This window comes from Tenrec ecaudatus, chromosome 14 (genome assembly GCF_050624435.1).
Source record: "Tenrec ecaudatus isolate mTenEca1 chromosome 14, mTenEca1.hap1, whole genome shotgun sequence".
In the NCBI taxonomy this organism is placed as follows: Eukaryota; Metazoa; Chordata; class Mammalia; order Afrosoricida; family Tenrecidae; genus Tenrec; species Tenrec ecaudatus.
In genome coordinates, this window is record NC_134543.1 from 39,434,907 (window position 1) to 39,460,672 (window position 25,766).

Here is a 25,766-nt window from a genome sequence, read left to right on the forward strand (position 1 = left end):
GAACTCCAGCAACATGCCTTCTATCACAGGTTTATTGTTACCCTTTTCTACTGAGAATTTTCTCATATTCATATTTTATGAGAAGATACACTAGAGAAATGTGGGTGATAGAGAGGGAGCATCTTCGTTATTTCCCAAAAAACAAAACTCACTGTCATGGAGTCCCTTCCGACTCACAGTGACGCTACAGGACAGAGTAGAACCATCCTTCTGGGTTTCCACGACTCTCACTCTTTACGGGCATAGAAAACGACATCTTTTTCGCAAGGAGAAGCTGGTGATTTTGAACTGACAACCTTGTGGTTAGCAGCCCAACTGGGGAACCACCACACCACCAGCGCTACCTATTTTAGTTATGTGGCAACAAAGAAAATGTCTTAAACAAAATAAATAATTTTCTCACAAGGTACTGGCTCTTACGAAGGGTCCGTGACTCTTCTGGCTTGCTTTCCATATTCCCCATCTCTACTTGCTAAATCTGCTCCTTTAGATCTAAGAGGATATGGTCTCTAATATGCCTCAAAGATTGACTCAAAATATGGCCCGCACTAACCCTGTTCATCAACCTAACAAAGGCAATCTATTTCCAAATAGGACTATAGCTACAGGCATAGAATGTAGGATTGACAACATATTTGGGAGAAAACAATTCAATCCATAACAGGAAGCTATACATCAAGCTGACTTAAAAAAAACTATTTTACATTTTCTGAGGTGAGCATGACAGCATCAACAAAACATTTGTCTAACTTTCAGTGAATTAACTGAATTAAAGAATGTTTCTCTTCCAAATACTCTATTCAAATTGGAAATATGAAATACAGTAAGACACTGAGATCAAGACTGCTACCATTTTCACTTCATTGCTTCATTTATTTCATTAAAGATTTTCAAGTAAGAAAACAAAAGATAAATTAATCTACAGATGACAAATTCAAAATCAGTATCTATCAGATCAGCAGGAAAGCATTTCTGTCTCTTTTTAGCCACTCCAAAAGAACTACTATTATTATGGTACACAAAAAAGTACTGAACAATTCAGAGCTATAAAATCAGAAAGCTAAAAAAGAAGCTAAAGTAAAATATTGTTCATTGGATGCAGTGCAGATTATAAATGACATGGTCAAGAATGTTTGGTAACTAATACACAATTCAGGAGAATTAAACCAACTTAGCCTTTCTTCTTCACTGGTATGTATTCATGTAGCTTTAACCCCAAAATTATCTACTTTTCAAAAAATTAACAAGCAAGTGTTGTTCACAAAAATGTTACTAACCTTAAAAAGTCAATCAATAAAACAAGAACAATTTATCTTGAATGAAAACACCATCGAGGTCATGGGTGCTCTCTTATCAAAAGCAGCAACCTGAAACAAAAGAAAATTGTATGAAATTCAATCCTACTCAAATTTCAATTAACATTTGAAACTCTTTTACAATACCTCTTATATTAGTTCATCACAACATGTAAAACGTCTTTACAAACAAGGGATGCTTATGTCCAAACTGACTACTCTTCAATACCTTAATCTGCTTCATAATTCATCTTACAAGTTAGCACCAATAAAACTTAACTTTGTGAACACTAAATTCTCTCGTTTTGAGTACTTTTTAACACTCTGGGCGATAAGAAATGACTCTCTTTCACATTAAACCTTAAATGATCCACAGCTTTCTTACTCCTATCAACACAAATTTTCAATCAAGTCTATTTAATTTATTTGTTCACCACATAACATTCTTTCCTGTTGTTTTGGGGTTTTTTTAACTCATTTTATTGGGGGCTCATACAATTCTTATCACAATCCATATTTGCATCCATTGTGTCAAGCACATTTGTACATTTGTTGCCATCATCATTCTCAAAACATTTGCTTTCTACTTGAGCCCTTGATATCAGCTCCTCATTTGCCCACTCCCCACTCCCCTCTCCCTCATGAACCCTTGATAATTTATCAATTATTATTATTTTTGTCATACCTTACACTGTCTGACATCTCCTTTCACCCACTTTTCTGTTGGCCTTCCCCCAAGGAGGAGGTTATATGTAGCTCCTTGTAATTGGTTCCCCCTTTCTATCCCACCTTCCCTCCACCCTCCCTGTATCGCCATTCTCACCACTGGTCCTGAAGGGGTCATCTGTCCTGGGTTCCCTGTGTTTCCAGTTCCTATCTGTACCAATGTACATCCTCTGGTCTAGTCAGAATTGTAAGGTAGAATTGGAATCATGATAGTAGGGGCAGGAAGCATTTAAGGACTAGAGGAAAGTTGTATGTTGCTACCCTACAACCTGACTGGCTCGTCTCCTGCCCATGACCCTTCAGTAAGGGGTGTCCAGTTGCCTACAGATAGGCTTTCAGTCTCCATTCTGCACTCGCCCTCATTTACAATGATACACCACATAACAATTTTAGCCTTCTTAACTGTATCCCAGCAAAACACCATTTCTTCCTTTTTGAATGGGAACTTTTTCTCCCTTACCTTCTATACCAATCAACACACATCACTCAACTTTCTCAAAACCAAATCTTTCCCATATCTCCCTGTAATAGTTACATAATTTCATGTCAACTTCATATACAAAAATATAGGGGTGGTCACAGAAGGGTTACAAGGAAGGGACAATTAAGCAAGGGTGCAGTATAGCACCAATGAAACATACATCATACCTCTAGTTCCTGAATGCTTCCTCTTCGCCCCCACTCTCCCCACCCTACCCCCAACACACACACATACACACACTACCATGACCCAGCTCTAATTCACAAATCTGGCTAGGCTGGAGTACACACATTGGTACAGATATGAACCCTTGACACATGGAATTCAGGACAGATAGAACCTTCAGGAACAGTAGTGGGAGTATAAGACACAAAATAACAACAATAATATATAATAATCAAAGATTCACCAGAGTGGGGGAGGGAGGGAGAAAAAAAGAGGAGCTTGATACCAAGGGCTCAAATAGAAAGAAAATGTTTAGGAAATGCTGATGGCAACATCTATACAAGTGTGCATAATACAACTGAATGATAGATTGTCAGAAGATTTGTAAGAAACCATGACCCCCAATAAAATGATTAATTAAAAATGTAGGGGTGGAGTTTAGCCTGTTAATCAGGTCATAATCTTGATAGTACCTGCTTGTGGGAGTGGCCTTCTCGTAAGAAAGTTGCTGAAAAAATCTCTCTCTCTCTGTCTCTCTCTCTCTCTCTCTCTCTCTCTCTCTCTCTCTCTCTCTCTCTCTCTCTCGGCCTTCACCTTCCTGCTGGGGAGCCACTCAGGAACCCTGGAGATCCATCCACCACCATTGGATCCACAGGACTTTGCACCCATTGGCTGGTGATGTTCCTGTATTCTGCATCATTGCATGTGGCTTCATGAGTCGGAAGAGGGACTTGATTGTGCTGGGTTGTTTTCCTGATATATAAAGCTTCTAGATATAAATCTCTTTCTTACACACATATGAGTGCCACTGGATTTGTTTCTCTAGTCAACTCAGCCTAGCACACTCCTTGTGTAAAAGCTGATACAATTATTCTGTATTCCATTCATCTCTGCTAGACCATTCTTCTACCTTTCATTTTAGGGGCTTCCAAAAAAGTTCATGGAAAATGCAATGAAAAGATAATGGAACTTGCTCATGAACTTTTTGAAGTCCCCTTGTGTCATTTCATGTAATCTTCTGATTAAGGGCCCTATCCCCTACTTCTTTTGCAGTTGTATCTCCATCATCTATCCCATATTTCACAGGAAATAATTAATACCCTTGAATGACAAGTGAAAGTCTTATAAACATTCACACAGCAAATGTTCACTATGCTTTATTTGCATGTTGCTGAATTAAAACACCCAAGAATAATAGATGATATTTTATTAAATAAGTTTTTGCCTATCATTTTTGTGCTACAAAAAAATTATCCACTGAATCCTACCACTATATTAACTGTGAGAAGCATTTTTTTCTGATAGAATCAAAGCCAAAATAACCAATTTAAATTGGGATGATGAAATTAAAAATTACTAATACAAAATTATTTTTAAATTGGGAAAATGGAGTTAATAAATGAAATTATTCCACAAACTTTTTGAAGGCCCTTCGTATAGAAATGCCATCACCAACTCTCCCACAACAGAAGTAATCCAACCATTTCATTTTAAGTTCTACGAGTTAAAACTCAAGGCTCTGAAGCAGCGCAACCTATAAGAACATTCAATCGATTACTGTAAAGCCAAAAATAAATTAAGTAATTAGCATTTGTATACTTCTTTAAGGAGTCCTGGTAATACAGTAAGTTAAGGGATGGGGTGCTAACTACAAGGTCAAAGGTGCAAGAATTCCAAGGGAGAAAGATGAGACTGTCTGCTCCTGTAAAGATTAACAACTCAGGAAACCCAAAAGAGTAAGTAGTTCTATGCTATACTATAGGGTTACTTTAAGTGGGAATTGACTCAGTGGCAGTGGATTTTTTATTTAGTGCTTAACTATTTGCATAACCTCCTCTGTTAAGTCTAGTTGATAGAGGATCAAAATCAATGCCGATGAGACACACAGCTTTCCTATAGTTCTTTGCATGTTTCTTCCCCCTCACCCTTCTCCCAAAAACACACTATCATGACCCCAGTTCTACCTTACAAATCCAGCTAGGCCAGACCATGCACATGGGTACAGATAAGAACTGGAAACACAGGGAATCCAGAACAAATAACACTTCCCCCCCCATCCCCCCAACCTCCAGACCAATAATGAGAGTAGCAAATCAGGAGGGGAAGGGGAAAGTGGGGGAGAGGAGAAAGGAGGTATTGATCACAACGGTCTACATATAACTCCTTCCCTGGGGGACAGACAACAGAAAAGTGGGTGAAGGGAGACAGTGGTCAGTGTAACACATGAAAAAATAGTAACAATTTATAAATTATCAAGGGTTCGTGAGGGAGAGAGGGTGGAGGAGGGAGGTAAAAAAAAAAAAGAGAGAGAGAGAGAAGCTGATACCAAGGGCTCAAATACAAAGAAAAACGTTTTGAAAATAATGATGGCAACAAATGTACAAATGTGCTTGACACATTGGATGTATGTATTGATTGTGATAAGAACTGTATAAGCCCCCAATAAAATGTGTTTTTTTTTTTAAGATCGCTGCCAAGTCCACTACTCCCAGGGCCCATAAACATAACATTTCTAAAAGGCCATCAACTCTATAAATCAGTGAAGGTTAATTGTGACGCTTTCCTATAACTTCACATACCAACATCCCATTCTAAAACCAATAGTGTGGGATTTGAGCTTCTGGCTATTATGAGGTAACTGGGACCAGACTCACCCTTAGACAGTTAACAACTGCAAAACTAGACAAAATAGATGAAGCAACAGTTTCCAGACAATGGACAAGTTGGATAGATATAAGCTCTCTGAGAGAAAGAAACAAGGCACCTGTCAGCCCTAGGAGCACACTGGCTTTCTGCCAAGAGACATGTTCTAGCCAGAACTACAGGCAGAGAGTCAAAGGAAAGAAAAGTAACTTCTCTACCTTGAAGAAACAAAGATAGTTCAGAGAGGTAGAGCTGTGGGAATTATTGGAATAGTGTACCAGAGAGGAGGAAGGATTTTAGTTTTTCTTAGGTTTTGTTTGGGCTTGTTTGTTGTACAGTAGGTTGGGGAAGGGGGTGCCTTTGAAGCATTTAAGGAGAAGGGACTACAGACATCTACACAGAGGTCCCTTAGGTCTTGGACTTAATGCTAATCTCTATATACACTGTGTGAAATTCCTTAAGACTAGGCAAAAGAACGACTAAGGAGCTATAAAATAAACAAGTGAGAGTTCACAGAGCTGGGAGACATTTGAGTTCTATTCAGCCAGAGTAGCAGAAAAACTTTGTGGTACACTCTGCAATAAACAAAGACACTTTATTAAAACTATATTAGTTCTAAAATAAAGACTTTTCCATAATCATCGAACAAAGCTTAAAAACAATATTTGAAGGAATAGCTTGATCTTCAACTTAACACCTATAGGAGTCAAAATCAATTCCAAGTCAGAAAGGAAAGCTTTATAATTCAGAAAGGAAGAGAGAAGACTATTCAGAAGAATTTCAGTCTCTTTTTGCAGTTATCAAGTCAACTATGACTTATAGCAACCCTACAGATTATAACTCTTTACATGGGTAGAAAGTCTCATCTTTCTCCTGTGGAATGGTTAGTGGTTTTGAGCTGCTAACCTTGCAGTTAGTTGCCCAATGTGTAATCCACTACATCACTAGGGCTCCTCCTGCTCCACAGTCTAAAAGCTGCCCCATGGGCTAGAAACCCTCACAGGGTGTGGTAGTTATATAATCTGTTGTCAATTTGAGAGAATAAAGAGTGAATGGAATGGAGTTTAACCTGTCAATCAAGTTGCAGCTTGATGACCTCATTTGGGGAACACTAGGGAAATAGCTCATGGGAAGCCAGATACATCCCTGTTGAAAAGACACATGGAGAGAGGCTGATGGAACCAGAGCTCTGGAGCTAGAGCAGTCACTTGGAGACCCCTGCCAGTGCTGAGATGTTTACACTGCCACTGTATCCCAAGACCTTTCACCCATGGCCTGTGATCTTCTGGCATTCAGCGTCATTGCATGTGTTTCATGAGTCTGAAGAGGACTTTGTCGATTGGTATTGGACATATGGGCTAATATTGGAATTATGGATTTGATCTGGACTGGGACATTTTCTCAATATTCAACTGCTCTTGTGTATAAAGCTCTTTCTCATACGCATGAGTTTCCCTGAATTTGTTTCTCTACTCAACCCAGATTAACGCACCAAGCAATTGCTGGAGCAATCGTATGGTGTATCCTCCTTTGTATCCTGACTCTCAGGGTCAGTGTCTTTGTTATCTGATGACAAATGTCTTGAGAAATTTTTTTAATCATTTTATTCGGGGCTCATCCAACTCTCACACAATCTATACATCCATCCATTGTGTCAAGCACACTTGCACATTTGTTGCCATCATCATTCGGAAAACTCTTGCTTTCTGCTTGATTGCCTGGTATCAGCTCCCCATGTTTCCCCTCCCTCCTCCCTCACCTCTCCCTCATGAACCTTGATGATTTATAAATTATTATTATTTTGCCATATCTTACACTGTCCAGTGTCTCCCTTCACCCACTTTACTGCTGTCTATCCCCCAGGTAGGAGATTATATGTAGATCCTTGTAATCAGTTCCCCTTTTCTACCCCACCTTCCCTCCACCCTCCAGGTATCACCACTCTCCCCACTAGTCCTAAAGGGGTCATCTGTCCTGGATTCCCTGTGTTTCCAGTTCCTATCCGTACCAGTGTACATCCTCTGGTCTAGCCAGATTTGTAAGGCAGAATTAAGATCATGATCATGGGAGGGAGGGGGGAAGTGAGGAAGCATTTAAGAACTGGAGGAAAGTTGTATGTTTCATCATTGCTACATTGCACTCTGACTGGCTCATCCCCTCCCCCAAACCTTCTGTAAGGGGATAACCATTTGCCTACAGATGGGTCTTGGGTCCCCAATCTGCACTCTCCTCATTTACAATGATTTGATTTTTTTGTTTTTTGATGCCTGATCCCATCAACACCTCATGATCACACAGGCTGGTGTGCTTCTTTCATGTGGGCTTTGTTGCTTCTGAGCTAGATGGCCCCTTGTTTACCTTCAAGTCTTTAAGACCCTAGATGCTGTATCTTTTGATAGCTGGGTACCATCAGCTCTTTTCACCACATTTGCTTATGCACCTGCTTTGTCTTCAACAATGGTGTCCAGAAAGTGAGCATCGTGGAATGCCAGTTTAATAGAACAAAGTATGCTTGCATTGAGGGAGTACTTGAGTGGAGGCCCAGTGTCCATCTGCTACCTTAAAACTAAACCTATAAATATATGCACATATATCGACTTTCCCATCCTCATGTGTAAATATATTTGCATAGGTACATGTCTTTATCTAGACCTCTATAAATGCTCCGGATATCCCCTTACCGAAGGGCCGAAGGGAGGCGACGAGCCAGTCAGGGTGTGATGTAGCAACGATGAAAAATACAACATTCCTCTAGTTCCTAAATGCTTCCTCCTCCCCCACTATCATGATCCCAATTCTACCTTGCAAGTCTGGCTAGACCCAAGGATGTACACTGGTACAGATGGGAACTGGATTAAACGGGTAGTGAATGTGGCTTTGGAGTGGATTTAGCCATTAAACTGGCTAAAAAGCATTGTTTAAAATACACATTTGTGAGACAAACATTTTCTTTTTTTTATAAATCATTTTATTGGGGGCTCTCACAGCTCTTATAACAATATATACATCAATTGTATCAAGCACATTTGGATATATGTTGCCATCATCATTTTCAAAATACTTTCTTTGTACTTGAGCCCTTGATATCAGCTCCTCTTTTTTCCCTCTGTCCCCCACCCTCATGAACCCTTGATAAATTATAAATTATTATTAATTTCTATACAAACTATTCATAACCCATTTTAAGTCTTCAAGGACAATGAACATATTCTTTTATGTTTAATATGCTCACTTATTAACCTAAAACTGTTCTATAAACATATTAAACATTTATATCTATATCATCAAGTTAATGTAAGAATTATTATATAATTCATTCACATTCTGAGGTATCCATTTCACTTTCCAATAGAGGTTTATGTCAGTATTGAACATTAATAAACTAAACTACACTTAAAATACATTTTTTAAATTTACTACTTTATGACAAGTGACAAAAAAAATTTCCAATATCTCTATTAAAAAATGCTTCTTGACAAAGCAAACATCAGTACTCAAACAACAATTAGAAAGGCAAATATCACATTGCTTTATTCAGTTTTCACTTCCAACTTGAACTTGCTATAACAAAGAAGTGCTTTTTATGAACACTGAAAAGTGTAAAAAGTTAAAGCATCTTTTATTTGCCCTAGCAAAAAAGATATTAAAATGACCACACCCTTTAAAACATAATTCTACACTTACATGAGTGAAATGCTTAATTTTGTACATGTCAAGTTGCTATAGAACTATAGGAACTGCAAGGAATTAAGGATCTAATGTTTGTTACTGAGAACCAAATGTACTAACACGTACCTAAACATTTCATGTAGACTGCTGCTAAATCATCACTGTTAAGGGCTTTTACGTTGGTTCTGACTCATAGCAACCCTAAGTGCAAAAGAACTGAACACTCTCCAGTCTGACTCTTCCCATTTGATCTCATTGTCGCAGCCACTAAGTCAATCCACCTCACTGAGGGTCTTTCTCTTTTTCACTGACCCTGTGCTTTACCAAGCATGATGTGCTTTCCAAGAACTGGCTCCTTCTAATGACGTGTCCAAAGTATATGAGACAAAGTCTATCCTATCTTCTATAGAGCTTTCTGGCTATACTTCTAAAGCAGATTTGCTTGTTCTAGTAGTCCATAGGATAGCTAACATTCTTTGCCAATACCACAGTTCAAAAACATCAATTTTCCTTTGACCTTCCTTAATCATGATCCAGTTTTCCCATGCATATAAGTAGATTGAAAATACCATGACTTCATTTAGGTGGGCTGAATCCTCAAAATGGTATCTTTGATTTTAACACTTTGGAGAGATCTTTCGCTATGCCTAATGCAATAAGATCCTTAATTTCATTAATACTGCTTACATGGACACTGATTATAGATCCAAGTAAAATGAAATCCTTGCCAGTTTCATTAATACTCCATTTATTGTGACGTTGCTCAATGGTCCAGTTGTGAAGATTTTTGCTTACTTTGCGTTGAGGTGTAATCTATATTGAAAGCTCTAGTCTTTGATCTACATCAGTAAATACTTTAATCTCTGCGTCCAGCAAGCAAAGGTGTGTCATCTGCATAATATAAATTGTTAACAAATCTTCCTCCAAACTTGATGCTCCATTCTCCTTCACACAATTCACTTTCTCAAGATTATTTTATGAGCATATATAAGCTGTATAAGTATGGGTGAAAAGCTACAACCTTGAAACATACCTATTCTGATTTTAAATTATAAAGTATGCTTCCCTCCACAGGCTGCCTTGGGTTTTCCTATGAGCTCTGCAAGAGCTCAAGTGCTCTGGGATTCCTATTCTTTGCAATGTTATTCATAATTTGTTGTGATTCACATAGTCAAATTCTTCTGTATAGAAAAGAAAGCATAAGTAAATATCACTTTAGAATTCTATACTTTCAGACAAGAACCAGTTGATGTGACATACCTTTTTCATATCCTCTTCAAAATTGGGTTTAAATTTTTGGCAGCTGATATACTGTTGATATATTGCTGCAATCATTTTTGAATTACCTTTAGTAACATTTTACTTACATGTGATATTCACATACTTGCATGTGATATTCACCTCATCTCACATCGTTTGGACATGTGGTCATGAGAGGAAGTATATCGTGTTTGGTAAGTCAAGGGGCAGTGAGAGAGGAAAACCATCACACAAGATAGATTGACACGGTAGCTGCAGCAATAGGCACAGACATAAACACAATTGTCAATGTGGCACAGGATCGGGAGGTGCTTCGTTCTGTTATACATAGGGTCACTTATGAATGGGTACCAGCGCAGTGGTATCTATGACAATTACAACTTCTTCATTGCAAATACCTTTTATCGGCAACATAAATGGTTTCTATACATGTGGCCTTCACCAGATGAAATACACAGAGATATTAAATCAACTACATCTGTGAAAACATATGATGGAGAAGTTCAGTAATGTAATTCAGACCAAGGGCAGGGAGCCAATGTGACAGACCATGAATTGCTCATCTTCTAGTTGAATCTGAAGAAAATTAAAACTAATCCAAGACAGTCAAAATATTACCTTGAGCATATTCTACCTGAACCTAGGAACCATCCTGAAAATAGATCTGAAAGGGGAAGCCATCACAAGGTTGGATATATAGCACCCCTCCCCAAATGGGGACAAATAACAGAAATGTGGGTGAAGGGAGACAATGGACAATGTGAAGATATGAAATAATAATAATAGATAATTAATTGATCAAGGATTTACAGGGGGGGGAGAGGAGCTTATACCAAGGGCTCAAGTACAAAATGTTTTGGAAATGATGATGGCAACAGATGTACAAATAAGCTTAATACAATTGATGCATGGAATATTATAAGAGTTGTAAGAGCACCCAATAAAATGATTTAAAAACAACCAGATCTGACTCAGTGAACACCATGATAGATCAGAAAAGTTGTGGTATAGCCTCAAAACATCATCCTTGAAAAAATGGACATGGCATTAAAAGACAGGAGAACAAAAGAAATTAATATCAGAAAAGACTCCTCTGGGGACCCAAAGCCCATCTGTAGGCAACTGGACATCCCGTTACAGATGGGTCACAGGGAGGAGATGAGTCAATCAGGGTGAAGTGTAGCAATGATGAAACATAAAACCTTCCTCTAGTTCTTAAATGCTTCCTCTCTCCACCCCACCCCACTATCATGATCCCAATTCTCCCTTACAAATCCAGCTGGACTGGAGGATGTACACTGGTACAGATAGGAACTGGAAACACAGGGAATCCAGGAGAGATGATCCCTTCTCTCCTGAGCCAGTGGTAAAAGTGGCGATGCAGGAGGGTGGGGGGGGGGGAGTGTGGAGAGAGGAGGGTAGAAAGAGGTAACCGATTATAAAGATCTACATATAACCACCTCCTTGAGGGATAGACAATGGAAAAGTGGGTGAAGGGAGCCGTAGGACAGTGTAAGATATGATGAAATAATAATAATTTATAAATTATCAAGGTTTCATGAAGGAGAGGGGAGTGGGTAGGTAGCGGGGGAAAATGAGCAGCTGATACCAAGGGCACCAAGTAGAAAGCAAATGTTTGAGAATGATGAGGGCAACAAATGTACAAATGTGCTTGATACAATGGATGCATGTATGGATTGTGAAAAGAGTTGTATGAGCCCCCAATAAAATGATACAACAACAACAACAACAAAAACTCTTAAAATATCATTGCAACCCTGTAAATATCATTTCTGTTTCACATCAAAGAAACAAATCTAGTGAAAAAAAGACAGGGCTAAAACCATATGCTCCCATGTTATACAGATCTAATCATTCACTAACAAAACATCAAAAATATACATATCTACAGTATCAGTCTCACTATGAAGTGTAAATTATGTGGTACATAGCTTAACCCCAGAATCAATTAAATAATTCCTGATAATTACAAACGAGTAAACATCCAAACATTTTGTAAGTCACATGGCAAGCAATGCGGCCCTCACATGCAAAACAAGCGGGCTACTATGTATGAACAGCCTGTTCCAAAACTTTAGAGTGGGCTTTCCAAAAAAGACATGCTATAAATAAGTGCTCAATCCCCAGGCCAGTCTATATTTAGTAAAAGAGATTCATTTATCAATGATACATAGCTACCATTTATAACAATAGGAATAGACGTGTGTGTGTGTGTGTGTGTGTGTGTGCGCGCGCGCTCATGTCTGTTGGTCTTAGTTTGTGGATCCATATTCTAAGCTCCAAATTGCGACTGCAGGAATTCAATTAGCTCCCAGGTTGTGAGTGTGTGGAGGTATCCCTGACCCCTATGGCAGCGTGGCACAGAGGCAGAGCTTCAGCAGCAGAATCCCAAGTTAAACTAGTGGCGCTCATTGCATATTCTGTACCATCACCCAGAGATGACATCCACCGACATACCTATCATTCACTTCCCAAGTGCTTAAAATGGAATAAGAGACAAACTCAAGAGGACTTCCAACACTGGCAATTTCCATTCTTCAGTGCATTTAAATGTAGGATATTCATAAATCAAAGATTATATCAGAAGTAAATTTAGTATATAAAAAACATCTTTATTTTCCTTTTTTTTCCTTCTACCTATTTCCACCTGGGAAGCATAAAACTATAAATACAATGCTTAACATCCAGTTTGGTAAGCATTCTGGCTTAAATTATTAATACACACAACTAGTATTTCTATATTTTTTTGTGACAGGAAATCTTTACTGCTAAATTAGTTACTTATTACCTAGCCTGCTACCAGGCTGATTCCCCCAGCAGTTAGTATATACTGCATGCATTTGGATTTCAATTGATGATTAAGTTAAACATAATTATGCAATCAGTTGAAGAAAATATATAAACTCAACAATAGCAGTACAGGTAGTCTCTGATTTACAAGAGGGTTCTGGTTTTGACATAAGTTAAATACCTCTTTTCTTTCCCAGTATTGTCCTTGATTATCAGTATCTTTAAAAATTCCATCTTTGAATATCTGCAGTGAACATTGGAGAATGATAACATCAGGAAATTGTGCACAGCAACATTCTATGTAAGATGGATGTACAAAAAAATGTGGCTCCTCATAACTCAAATAGATCTCATACCAGGGACGACCGATATAATGATTATTTGTTGCTGAAAACTACCTTTTAAATTGGTCCCAATGCACAGCAGACCTGGACTAGTGATCCATAAGGTTTTCACTGACTTCTTTTTCAAAAGTGGATCACCAGGCCTTTCTTCTTGTCTATTAAGATCTGTTCGTCATCATAACAATATACAAACTTCCTGACCAATAGGTAGGAATCAAACCTGGGTATAATTTTGGTATCTTCTATTAAGCATGTACCATTTACCTGCTGCTATACCAATTAATTTTTAAATAGTTCACTTAAAGCTTATAATAACAAACCTACGTACTAGTCATTAACCACTTCTAGAGAGAGAAAAATAAATGTTAAATAAAGTGACTTCTATCTTGTAGAGTGAGGTCTGATATCAAAGACCATGATTCCTATTTACTTCACTACATTTACTGAGTTCCTAAGAGCCAGGGACTGGGTCAGGGGAGGAGGCAGGTCTGGGTTTAAAGGGTAGGGTAGCAAGTTAAGGGTCCAAGGACTGAGTTACTGAGTGGCGCAAGAGATTAATAAGCAGACTCAACAATTAACTGAAAAACTGGCGATCAAACCCAAACTGAGGCACCTCTAAAGGCAGACATAGAAATTGACTTCTGAATGCTCACAGCCTTGAAACCCCTGTGGGACACCATTCTATTGACTCATATAGGACTTCCATGAGTTAAAAGTGACTTGATGGAGACTAACAGCAACATATTGATATTCACATCCTGGTATTTAGTTAATAAATATTTCTTGAACTCCTATTATGTTCCAGGAAAAATATTAAGTCAAATCAAAGTGTTTACTAAAAAATAGCCTAAACTCACCGCCATTGACTCGATGTCACTCATAGGGACCTTATAAGATGGGGTAGAACTTCCCAGACTAACTCTTTATGAAGAGAATGTGGAACAAGGGATATAATTGCTGAAATCACATGAACTTTGATAGAAACCAGAAAGACAAAGAAGACGTCGACTTGTTTTTCATACATTGCGCAAAGGATTCTGACTATGTGGGTCATAACAAACTATGGATAGCACGCAAGAGAAGGGGAATGCCACACACTTCGTTGTGCTCACACGTATATTGTACGCTGATCAAAGACGGTCATTTGAACAGAACAAAGGATTGATGCATGGTTTAAAATCAGGAGAGGTATGCAAATTTATATCCTCTCATTGTACTTACTCAATATGTAGGCTAAGCAAATAATCAAGGAAACTAGACCATATGAAGATGGAGGCATCAGAATTAAAGGAAACTTACAATTAATAACCTGTGCCATGCAGATGACACAACCTTGCTTGCTGAAGGTAGAAGGAACTGAAGCACTTGCTGATACAGATCAAGGATTGCAGCCTTCAATAAAATTACAACTCTGTGTACAGAAAACCACAATCCTCATGACTGGACCAATTGATAACATCATGACAAACAGAGAAAAGATTAAAGCTGTCAAAGATTTCATCTTACTTAAATCCACAATGAATGCTCATGGAAGCAGCAAACAAGTAATCTAATGACAGAGCATTGGGCAAATCTGCAGCACAAACCTTATTTACAGTGTTGATGAGCAAGGATTAAGGTCCACCCGGCCCAAGCTATGATATTTTCAATCCCCTCATATGTGAAAGTTTGGAGACCGAAAAAGAACTGATGCATTTGAATTATGGTGTTGATGAAGAATGCTGACAATTCTATGGACTGACAAAAGAATAAACAAATCCGTCTTGAAAGAGGTACAGCCAAAATACTACTTAAAGAATAGTGAGGTTTCATGGAAGAAGCACACCATCCTGTGTGATCATGAGATGCTGATGGGATCAGGTATCAGCCATCTAAGATCCAGAACAAAATCATACCCAATGTTAATTGGGGGAGGGGGGTAGTAAACATGAAGTAGAGACCCAATGCCCATCTGTCGACAATTGAGCACTGAAGAAACACACAACTTTCCTCTAACTCTTTGGTGCTTCCTTCCTCCCACTATTATGACCTTAATTCTACCTTATAAATCAGATTAGACCAGAACATGCACACTGCTACAGGTAAGAGCCCACAATACAGGGAATCCAGGATAGATAAACCCCTCAGGGGCAACAAGGAGAGTAGGGATACTAGAAGGATTAGGGGAGGGTGGGGGGAGAAAGGGGTAATTGGTAATTGGTAATTGATCAACCGCTAACTCCCTCCCGGGGGATGAACAACAAAAAAATGGGTGAGAGGTAACAGAGAATGATGTAAGATATGAAAATAATAATCTAAAATTTATCAAGGGTCCAGAAGGGAGGGAGGGAAGGAGGGAGAAAGGGAGGGAGGGCTGGCGGGGGGAGGGGGAGAAATGGGGAGCTAATATCAGGGGCTCAAGTGGGAAGAGAATGCTTTGAAAATGATGATGGCAGCATATGCGCAAATGTGCTTGACACAACGAATGTATGGCTTGTGATAAGAGATGTAAGAGCCCCCAATAAAAGTATTTAGGATAGTGGAAAGTGAATGTTTTGGGAATGGTAATGGCAACAAATGTATAAGTGTGCTTGACAGTGGGTGTATATGTGGATTGTGATGAGAGTTGTACAAGCCCCCAATAAAATTATTTTTTAAGTATTTAAATATACACACACCTATGATCTCTGATGCCATTAACACAAATAAAATCTAATAGTGTTTTCAACAAAAAAATGGTGAGGCTTCATCTCACATACTTTGGGCATGGATATGTTAAAAGGAGAGACCAGCTCCTGGAAAATGATAGTGCGCTTGATAATGTAGAGGGAAAGCAAAAAAAAAGACTGTCAAGGAGATGGACTGCCACACAAGGCTACAAGAGTTGGCTCTAGCCTAACAGTGACTATGAGGATGGTGCTGGAGTGGGCAGTGTATCGTTCTGTTGGGCACAGGGTCACTGAGTTGGAACTGGCTCAATGGCACCTAAGCACAACCCCTTTGCCCCCGGCAAGCACTAATAAACGTTGGCCTCCGTACACTGGCCTATCCTGGAGCTTTCATTACAGTGAAGTCGCGTAATGCCCGTCTTTTTTATTGACTTACTTCATATAGATGACATGTTCAAGGTCCATTCGTGTTGTTGCCACCATCAAGACGTCACTTTTCTTTATAACTGACCAACGTTCCGATCGATCATCACTAGTAGATCAGTTTGTTGTACTGTGGTATATGTTACTGTGATGCTGGAAGCTAGGGGACTGGTTACTTCACACACCAGCAGAATCTCCCAGAAACAAGTGTCAATGAGACTTCTAGTCTAAAACAAACTAGGAAGAAGGATCTGGCTACCAAGTTTTGAAAATACCATATATACTCGTGTAAAGCTGAGCTTGTCAGCCCATTTTAATGCAATTTTTATGGTAAAATTAGGTGCCTCGGCTGATATTCAGGTTGGCTTATACTAGAGTATAGATGGTAACTAACCAATGAAAACTTTACAGATCGCACAACACTGTCTGATACAGCACTGGAATGTGAACTGCTCAGGTTGGAACACACTCAAAACAGGACTAGCTAAGAGCTACCTAAGTGAAGGCACTTCATAACAACAAGATCCTACTGCAGGTGCATACACACTTATCTAGAAATAAGACACTGAAGGTGTTTCCATCTCTGGGGGCCCAGTGGATATGAGTACAGCTGCTGTACTCATATGCACTCAATGGTTGACAGTTCAAATCCAAAGCTGCTCCCCAAGGAAAAGTGTGGCAGTCTACTACTGGAAAGAGTATAGGCTTGACAGCCCTATGAGGCAATGACACTCTGACAGAGTTGCTGAGAATCAGAAACCACTGGATGGCCCTGGGTTTGGTTTAAATTTGGGCAATGAAATTGTGTGTGGGTGTGTGTTTTCTGCTTTCAATAGTTTTGGAGATATACATATAAAGGGTACCCTTAAAAATCTGATGTCCATTTGTTTTTCTGATGTAAGGAGGATAGTGCACTTGGAATTTCTTCCACCAGGTCAGCCTGTTAATCAAAATTTCTATTTAGAGGTTCTGAAAAGATAGCATAACAGTGTGTGACTAAAAGAGGCCTGATGCGTGACAGGGGACTGGTTTTGCCCCCATGACAATATACCTCCTTATGCAACCATCTCAGTACACCAGCTTTTGGGGAAAAAACTGCATGCTTCTCTTGCCCCATACACCTGACTCACCTGACCTGGCTCCGTACCTGTAGTAGTTATATAATCTGTTGTCATTTGGGGAGAATAAAGAGTGAATAGGGTGAAGTTTAGCCTGTCAATCAGGTGGCAGCTTGATGACCTCAAGTCATCTAAGGAGATAAATAGCTTGCTTGAGGTTGGACACATGCTGCCTCCCTGGGAGACACTGCAGCTGACAAGATACATGGAGATACACTAGTTTCCTGAGCTAGAGAAGCCATGTGGAGACCCCTGTCAGCACTGAGATGCTTACAACCCCACTGGATTCAAAAGACTTCCCACCCACTGGTCTGTGACCTCCCTGCATTCAGCATCATTGCATGTGTTTTGTGAGTCTGAAAAGGACTTTATAGATTGGTATGGGGCATATAGGTTAATATCAGACTTATGGACTTGATCTGTACTGTGCTGGGATGTTTTCTTAATGTACAATTACTCTTTATATAAAGCTCTTTCTTATGCACATGAGTGCCTATGAATGTGTTTCTCTAGTCTACCCAGACTACCACAGTGTGGCTTCTTTTTGTTTCCACAAATGAAGAGGGACATGAAAGGACAGCGATTTAAAAATATAGAAGAGGTGAAGGAAAAAATGAGGGAGGTGCTGTCAGCAATCCAAACAGATGAGTTTGAAAACTGTTTTCAAGAATGGAATCATAGATTTGACAAATGTGTTAAGTATAATGTAGAGTACTTTGAAGGTGATGATTGTTTTGTAAATAGATTTTAAATACATAGTTTTGAAAAAAATTCAGCTTTTTTGGGATACCCCCTCACATATATAACCTACAAAAGCAAGAACTCAATGGGGCTGCTTTGTTCTTCTGCTTTGTTTCTCCCAAGTTTTCCTCCTCTGACAGTGAGGTCTTAGCACTTTTCTATTGTTCGCTATTGGTGGGAAATGTGTGAAATGGCCTTCTCTGACAGATTACCACCTTACACCGGTTTCCATTTTTCACAAGCTGTACTAAGAAATAGAATCCACCACTTATCTCTCACTGTATTAGGGTTGTCTAGAGAAGCAAAACCAGTGACACTCAGATACGTGTAAGAAAGAACTGTATATCAAGGCATCCCAGCCCAGCCCAACTCAAGTCCACTGCTATCCAGGGCCCTCTTTGCACTAACGGAGCTACAGGATGACGACACAGAAAAGTGAAATGGGATGTAGAGATCACAGTCAAGTGGGTGCAGAGTCATGTGGCACCAACAACCCCTTGGTTGCCAGGGTCAGTAGCCCACATGAGGCCACCCCTGGAGGCAGACACAGAGTCATGGCAAGCGGGGAGGGCAAGGAGGCAGAGAGAGAGGGGGAAGGGGGTCCCTCAAATCTCTCTTATTAAAAAAGCTATACCTCCCAAGAGGCTGTGACCTGATTAACAGGTTGGACTCCAGCCCTACACAAGTACAAGGTGACATAAAAGCTATGTGCCATATCTCCCATGGTGGACAGGTTTCAGTAGAGCTGCCAGATTAAGACAGAATAGGAAGGAGTAAAAACAAGCAAACCCTTCTGAAAATTAGCTCCTGAAATCCTTAGGAATAGCAGTTAAGCACTGTCATTTATAGTGCCAAAAGATGAGAGTCACACCAGTTAAAAGAAACCTGAAATGTGACTAGGAAAAATCTGCCTTTTCAGGATGGACTCAATCTTTTTCTTTTAATCATTTTATTGGAGGATCGTACAACTCTTATCGCAATCCATCCACCCATCCACTGCGTCAAGCACATTTGTAATTTGTTGCTGTCATCATTTTCAAAATATTTTCTTTCTACTTGAGCCCTTGGTATCAGCTCATTTTTCCCTCCCTCCCTCATTAACCCTTGATAATTTATATATTATTATTATTTTTTCATGTATTACACTGTCTGATGTCTACCTTCCCCCACTTTTCTGTAGTCTGTCATCCTGGGAAGGGGTTATATGTAGATCATTATGATTGGTTCCCCCTTCCCCCCACCCACCTTTCCCTTACCCTGCTGGTATCACTACTCTCATTATTGGTCCTGAGGGGGTTATCTGTCCTGGATTCCGTGTTTCCAGCTCTTATCTGTACCTGTGTAAATGCTCTGATCTAGCCAGATTTTTAAGGTAGAGTTGGAGTTATGATCATGGGGGACGAGGGGAGATTAAGGAACTAGAGGAAAGTTGTATGTTTCCTCAGTGCTATACTGCATCCTGACTGGCTCATCATTTCCTTGTGACCCCTCTGTAAGGGGATGAAGGTGGACTCAATCTTAAAAGACTTGGATGGAGCAAAACTTTCAGGACTTCATTGACTAAGGGAGGCATGATGCAACATGAGAAGAAACAACTCAAACATTTTTTTTAGTAACCAGAACATTGAATGTAAGAAATATTAATCTTTGAAATTTTAAACTGACAAAAATGAAATGGAATGCATAAAGATTTACATTCTAGATACTAGTGAGTTAAAATGGACTGATATTGGTTGTTTTGAATCAGACAATTACATGGTTTACTATGCCAGGAATAACAAACTGATAAGGAATGGTGTTACACTTATCATCAAAAATATTTCAAGATCTATACCTTGAAATACAATGTTGCATGTAATAAGATAATATCCATACTCTAGCAACAAATTGAGAGATGAGTAGTGGATTCTACTTCTAAGTACAGCCTATGAAATAAGAAATACCAGTTAATACAACTATTAAATTTGTTTTACAACTATTAAGTTTTACACATCAACCACTAAAGTTAATGATGAAGAAACTCAAGAATTCTGCAGTATGAAATTGATCATACAATGACTCAAGATATACTGATACTTAGTGATGATTTGAATGCAAACACATCTGAAGAAGAGATTGCACACTGAATACTAATAACTGAAGGCCAGAGTATTTGTGGGGTGATATGATGAGCACTGTACATGAGGAAAGCAAAAGGTCACTAACAAGACAGGAACGAAAGAAAAGACCAAAGTGGAAGTCAGAAAAAAAGAAAACTCTGAAACGTGACCCCCAATGTAGAATAGTGGCTATTTTAAAATGGCAATTTAAAGAGTTGAAAAGAAAATTTCAAAGAACAGCTTAAAAAGACAAAGTAGCCTTTTCTTTTTTTTAAAGCCAGCTGGAACCATGGAGGATTTTGCAAGGGGAAAAAAAAATAAGGTCCCTACTGTTCCAGAGACACTCAGGAAAAGCAAAGGTATTTTGCAGAACTAAAGACCGAGCTACTGAGAAAGAAGTTTGCCTAAAAGATGCTTCAAAAGGCAAGGAGGAAGCTTATCTAAGAAAAAAACTAAGCACAATCACAGGGAATATCGGCAAATATACACAACTGAAACTAGAATGGCAAGAAACGCTGGCAATTTCTATGTAAGTGAAGAATCCAAGCGGTCATTTGTTATCAGGGGTATCCATACTGTGAACCCAAAGGTTCAGAAAGTGTTGCAGCTTCTTCGCCTTCTCCAGATCTTCAGTGGCACCTTTGCTAAGCTCAACAAGGCTTCGGTGAACATGCTGAGGATTCTGGAACCATACAGTGCATGAGGGTATCCAAAATTGAAGTCCATGAATGAACCAACCTACAAGCACGGTTTCGGCAAAATCAGTATGAAGCATATTGCCCTGACAGATAACACTTCGACTGCACGATCTCTTGGTAAATATGGCAGCATCTACATGAAGGGTCTGAGTCACAAGATCTGTGCTATCAGCAAATGCTTCGAAGAAGCAAATAAATTCCCGCGGCCCTTCAAATTCTCTCCTCCACAAAGTCAAATGAAGAAAAAACCCACCCAATCTATAAAAGGTGGAACTGCTGGCAACATGGAAGACCAAATCAACAGGCTTATTAGAAGGATGAAGTAAGGTGTCGGACATGATTAGTTTTGTAATCTCATCAGTTACTCAAACAGTAACTGTTTTCAAATTGGAAAGCAAACCACTAAAATGAAATACGAAAAGACCTCGAATTAGAAAACCAAAGGGAAGAACAAGCACCACATTTCTGAAGATGAAAGAACCGAAGGAAAACTCAAGGCTGACTTTGAAATACTGAAGGATTCCGTAGGCAGGATGCTGAGCAATGCAGAAAGCGCCAAAAGAAGATGGAAGGAACACACACAGTCACTGATCAACATGAATTGGTTGGTGTTTAGCCATTTCAAGTACAGGATAAAATAAAGAACTAACGGTACTGAAAGAAGTCCAACCTGAAGTGAAGATGTTGGCAAGGAACACAACTCCTCCAGGACTTGACCGAATACCACCTGCGCTGTTTCAACTAGGCACACTGGAAGCACTCTCATCTACATTAAAAAATTTGGAAGACCACTACCTGGAAACTGACTGGAAGAGATTTGTGTTTGTGTACATTCCAAAGAAAGTTGACCCAGCAGAATCCAGACATTATGGAACAATATCATAAATAGCACATTTAAGTAAAATGTTGCAGAAGATCATTAAGAACAGTGGCAGCAATACATTGACAGAGAACTGTAAGAAATTCAAGCTAGATTCAAAAGAGGATGTTGAGATGAGGAATATTACTGCTGATATCAATGAATCCTGTCTCAAAGCATGAAATATCAGAAAGATGCTTGTGTTTTAACTGACAATGCGAAGGCAATTCAATTATGTGCATCATAACAAACTATGGACAACATTGCAAAGAATGGCAATTCCAGAACTCTTCACTGTATTCATGTGGACCCTGTACACGGACCAGGAAATACCTGCTTAGACAAAGCCAGGGGTTCCTGCATGGTTTAAAATTAGAAAAGGCATAAAAATAATAAACAACTGAGGTCAATAAAATTCTCAGTTCTCTATTACTTCATCAGTGTTACAATATTAGATACACACACGCACAAAGTCCTTTTTCCTCTGCTTCGCTGGAACTCGAAGATTTTGTTTGCTTGTTATGCTCACTATGAAATGGTGAGAAACAGAAGTAAACGCAATTGCAATTTGAGATCTATTCCTTATCAGGTATAATATGTATATTGTTGATAATTCTCACCACATCTGCAAAAGGGAGATATTATCAGCCACTAAAGAAACGGCCCAAAGAGGCTAGATAAGATGCCCAAGGTCACAGAAGGAATAAATAGCAGAGGTAAGTATCTGAAATAAGCTTTTCTGTGCAATTCATCAGACATACTATCCTGCATGTAAGACGTTTCTTTAAAATGTGCTCTTGGACAAAAGTTCATTTTAGAGAAAGAGTGAAAAAGATTTGAGAAAACATGATTTAATAGTACTCAAATTTTCATGGAATCTAATCATTGATATTCTTGATAGTGGCTATAAATACTTAGGAAGAATCAGTACATCATACAAGTGCAAAGTAAAATTTTTGTTTTTGTTTTCTTGGAGGGGGTAATGTAATGGTATCTCCTTAAGTTGAACACTGTAGCAATTAGAAACCAAATATTTGTCAAGACTTTGAAAGGTCTTGTCGAGGCCATTTCCTGTTCTGTTTCAGGGGTAAAAATTACAGCAATCTTTTCCTTTCTTGAGGCAGGTAAATGTGCTCAGAATGATTTAAAAGGGGGTGAGGTACTTCAAAGCACATACAGTGTACTCAACATCATTACTCATGATGAGAATGCAAATTAAACCCACGATGAAATACTATAATAAACCTATTGAAAGAACTAAGCTTTTAAAGATATCAAGTGCTGGGGAAGATGCAGAGCACCCGGAGCCCTCGTGGATTGCTGGCGGGAATGCAAAATGACAGCGCTGCTGTGGAAGTGCCACTCTGGCAGTTTCCTCTAACCGAGCAAACAGCATATGACCCAACAACGCCGCTCCTAAGAATTCACACAAGTGAGATGAATTCACAGTCTCAAATACCTGTGTGCAAATATTTAGAAGCTTTATTAATCCTTGCCAAAACTAAAAACAGACTAAGTACTTTTCAGCAGGCGAATGAATAAATAAAATAATGTATATCCCATACCACTAATTACTACTCAACAATGATACATACATGACAACATAAATGAAGCTCACATGCATTTTCTAAATCAGAGATTCCAAAACTTATTTCCTTTATCAGTTTTTAAATTGTACATAATATCAACCAACCAATATTCCCATACTTCTCATTCTGACAAGATTGTCAAAAAATATTCAACAAATGGTCACCCAGAGCCTAACGTCTCGACTAGTGGTGATATTTTGGGTATTGGCACTGCTGTCTCATGCCATAGAGTACCAGCATCCTCTTTACCCACAGTGCACACTTACCATGCGAACAGCGGCAGCGCTCGCTGTGCCTTGAGGCCTAATCAGACCAATTTAGAAAACTCATCTCTGTTAAGCTGAGTTTTCTAAAGAAATGAAACCAATTATTGATATATAGATATAGATATAAAGATGAACTTTATAACAAGAGGTAATTTTATATCAGGACATCATCCCAGACCAGTCCAATTCAAGTCCATAGGTCTGATGCTGGCCAGGGTCCTCTTCAGAATCATATGGCTGCAGGTGGATAATGGAGAACAAGAAGCGGAAAGCAGGTAGATCATCAGCCGTGGGTAGAGAGTTGCACAGATACAAGATCAGTGGGAACATGGCACAGTGCCGACAGCCCTCCAAGTTGGCAGCCCACATGGGGTCGGCCCCGGAGGCAGACAGAGTGCTAGCAGGGAAGAAGGCAAAGGGCCAGAGGAAGGGAGAAAAGTTCCAAGCATCTCTCCTCTAAAAAGGCCACAAACCCAAGGAGGCATCACCAGGCTACCACCACCTGACTGATAGGCTGAACTCTAAGCTAACCACCACCACAGTATTCTTATAAATTGTCTCTAGATATACTCCTGGTACCAAATGTATTAGGCTGCATTTTTAGAGAAGGAAAAGCGAGTGATATATATTTTTTCTTGTCTTAATGTTTATACACAGCTATATATAAACATACATATATATACATACACATAAAAGAGTGTATTAAGAAATTGGCTCACCCCATTGTAAAATCAGTTCAGTCCAGTCTAGTTCAAGACCATGGGTCAAATGTTAAGCTGGAGGCTTTTCCTGACTCAATTCTGGGGCTGACATATCAGGAATCAGGAAAACAATGCAAGAAGAAGGAACACCAAAGGTTAGTAGAAGCAGAAACAGATGAATCCAAGTTCAGCAAGACAGGCTTGTGACTGTTCCTGACTTTCATAGCTGCATGGGCCGACAAATCAGGAAGAAGGAAGACAAACCAGGTAATAAGTCAGGTTCATGACTGCAGAGTCAAATGAATCCAAGATTGACAAGCAATATGGCGGCTCTATCAGCCAGATGCAAAAACTGGACCAGCAAGATGAGAATGTGCTTCCGTACATCAGCTTATATAGGAATAGGACATACCGCTGATCAAACTTCCTTCCAATTGCAACAGAGCTGCTACCTAATAAAAGAGGTAGCAGCACTCCACCCTAATCTTCCCACACCTGCTGGGCTGCTCACAGAAAGGCTCATCAGAGTTCATCACATTGTAACACATCATCTGTCAGTCTGGGCTAACTAGAGAAACAAATCCATAGAAACTCCTATGTGCATAAGAGAGAGTTTTATATAATGGGTAATTGTACATTACGAAAACATCCCAGCCCAGTCCAGATCAAGTCCGTAAGTCTGATATTAGCCCATATGTCCAATATCACTCTATAAAGTCCTGAATGCAGGACGATCACAGGCCAGTTGGTGGAAAGTCTTGTGAATCCAGTGGCACAGTAAGCATCTCAGCGCTGGCAGGGGTCCCCACGTGGCTTCACCAGTTGCCAGCACACGGGGTCTATCAGCGTAGTGCCATGTGTCTTGTCAGTAGAGCATCATATCAGGGAGTGAGCCTTGTCAGTAGCGAGTCTCCAAGGGGGAAAATACAGGAGTTCCCAGGATGCTCAGGAGAAGGTCATGCCCACACGGAGGCCTCATTCGTTATGTATCGATTAACAGGCCAGACTCCACCCTTTTACTCATAATCCTCTCAAATTGACACGAGATTATGTAACTACCACTGATCACATGAAGCAGGTTCCAACTACCAAAATAAGAATCCTAGACCAGCCAAGTTGACACTAAAACTGTCATAGTTCAAAATCAAACTGACTGCCATCAAGTCATGCTGACTCATAGCAAGCCCCTGTGGGTTTCCGAGGCTGTAACTGTTCACAGGAACAGAAAGC

General features: G+C 39.5%; 1 protein-coding gene across 7 annotated transcripts in view; it reads right to left on the bottom strand.

The window, feature by feature from the left end:
* Positions 1-25,766, bottom strand: part of FUT8 (fucosyltransferase 8) — a 286,681-nt gene that overhangs the window by 241,167 nt on the left and 19,748 nt on the right. For 6 of the 7 annotated variants that reach the window (XM_075532149.1, XM_075532155.1, XM_075532152.1 and 3 more), the window contains one exon: positions 1,278-1,367. The exons of the other annotated variant lie outside the window; for it this stretch is intronic. The gene's annotated coding sequence lies outside the window, so the exon portion shown is untranslated. The remainder of the gene's footprint in view (positions 1-1,277; positions 1,368-25,766) is intronic. 7 annotated transcript variants of the gene reach the window in all.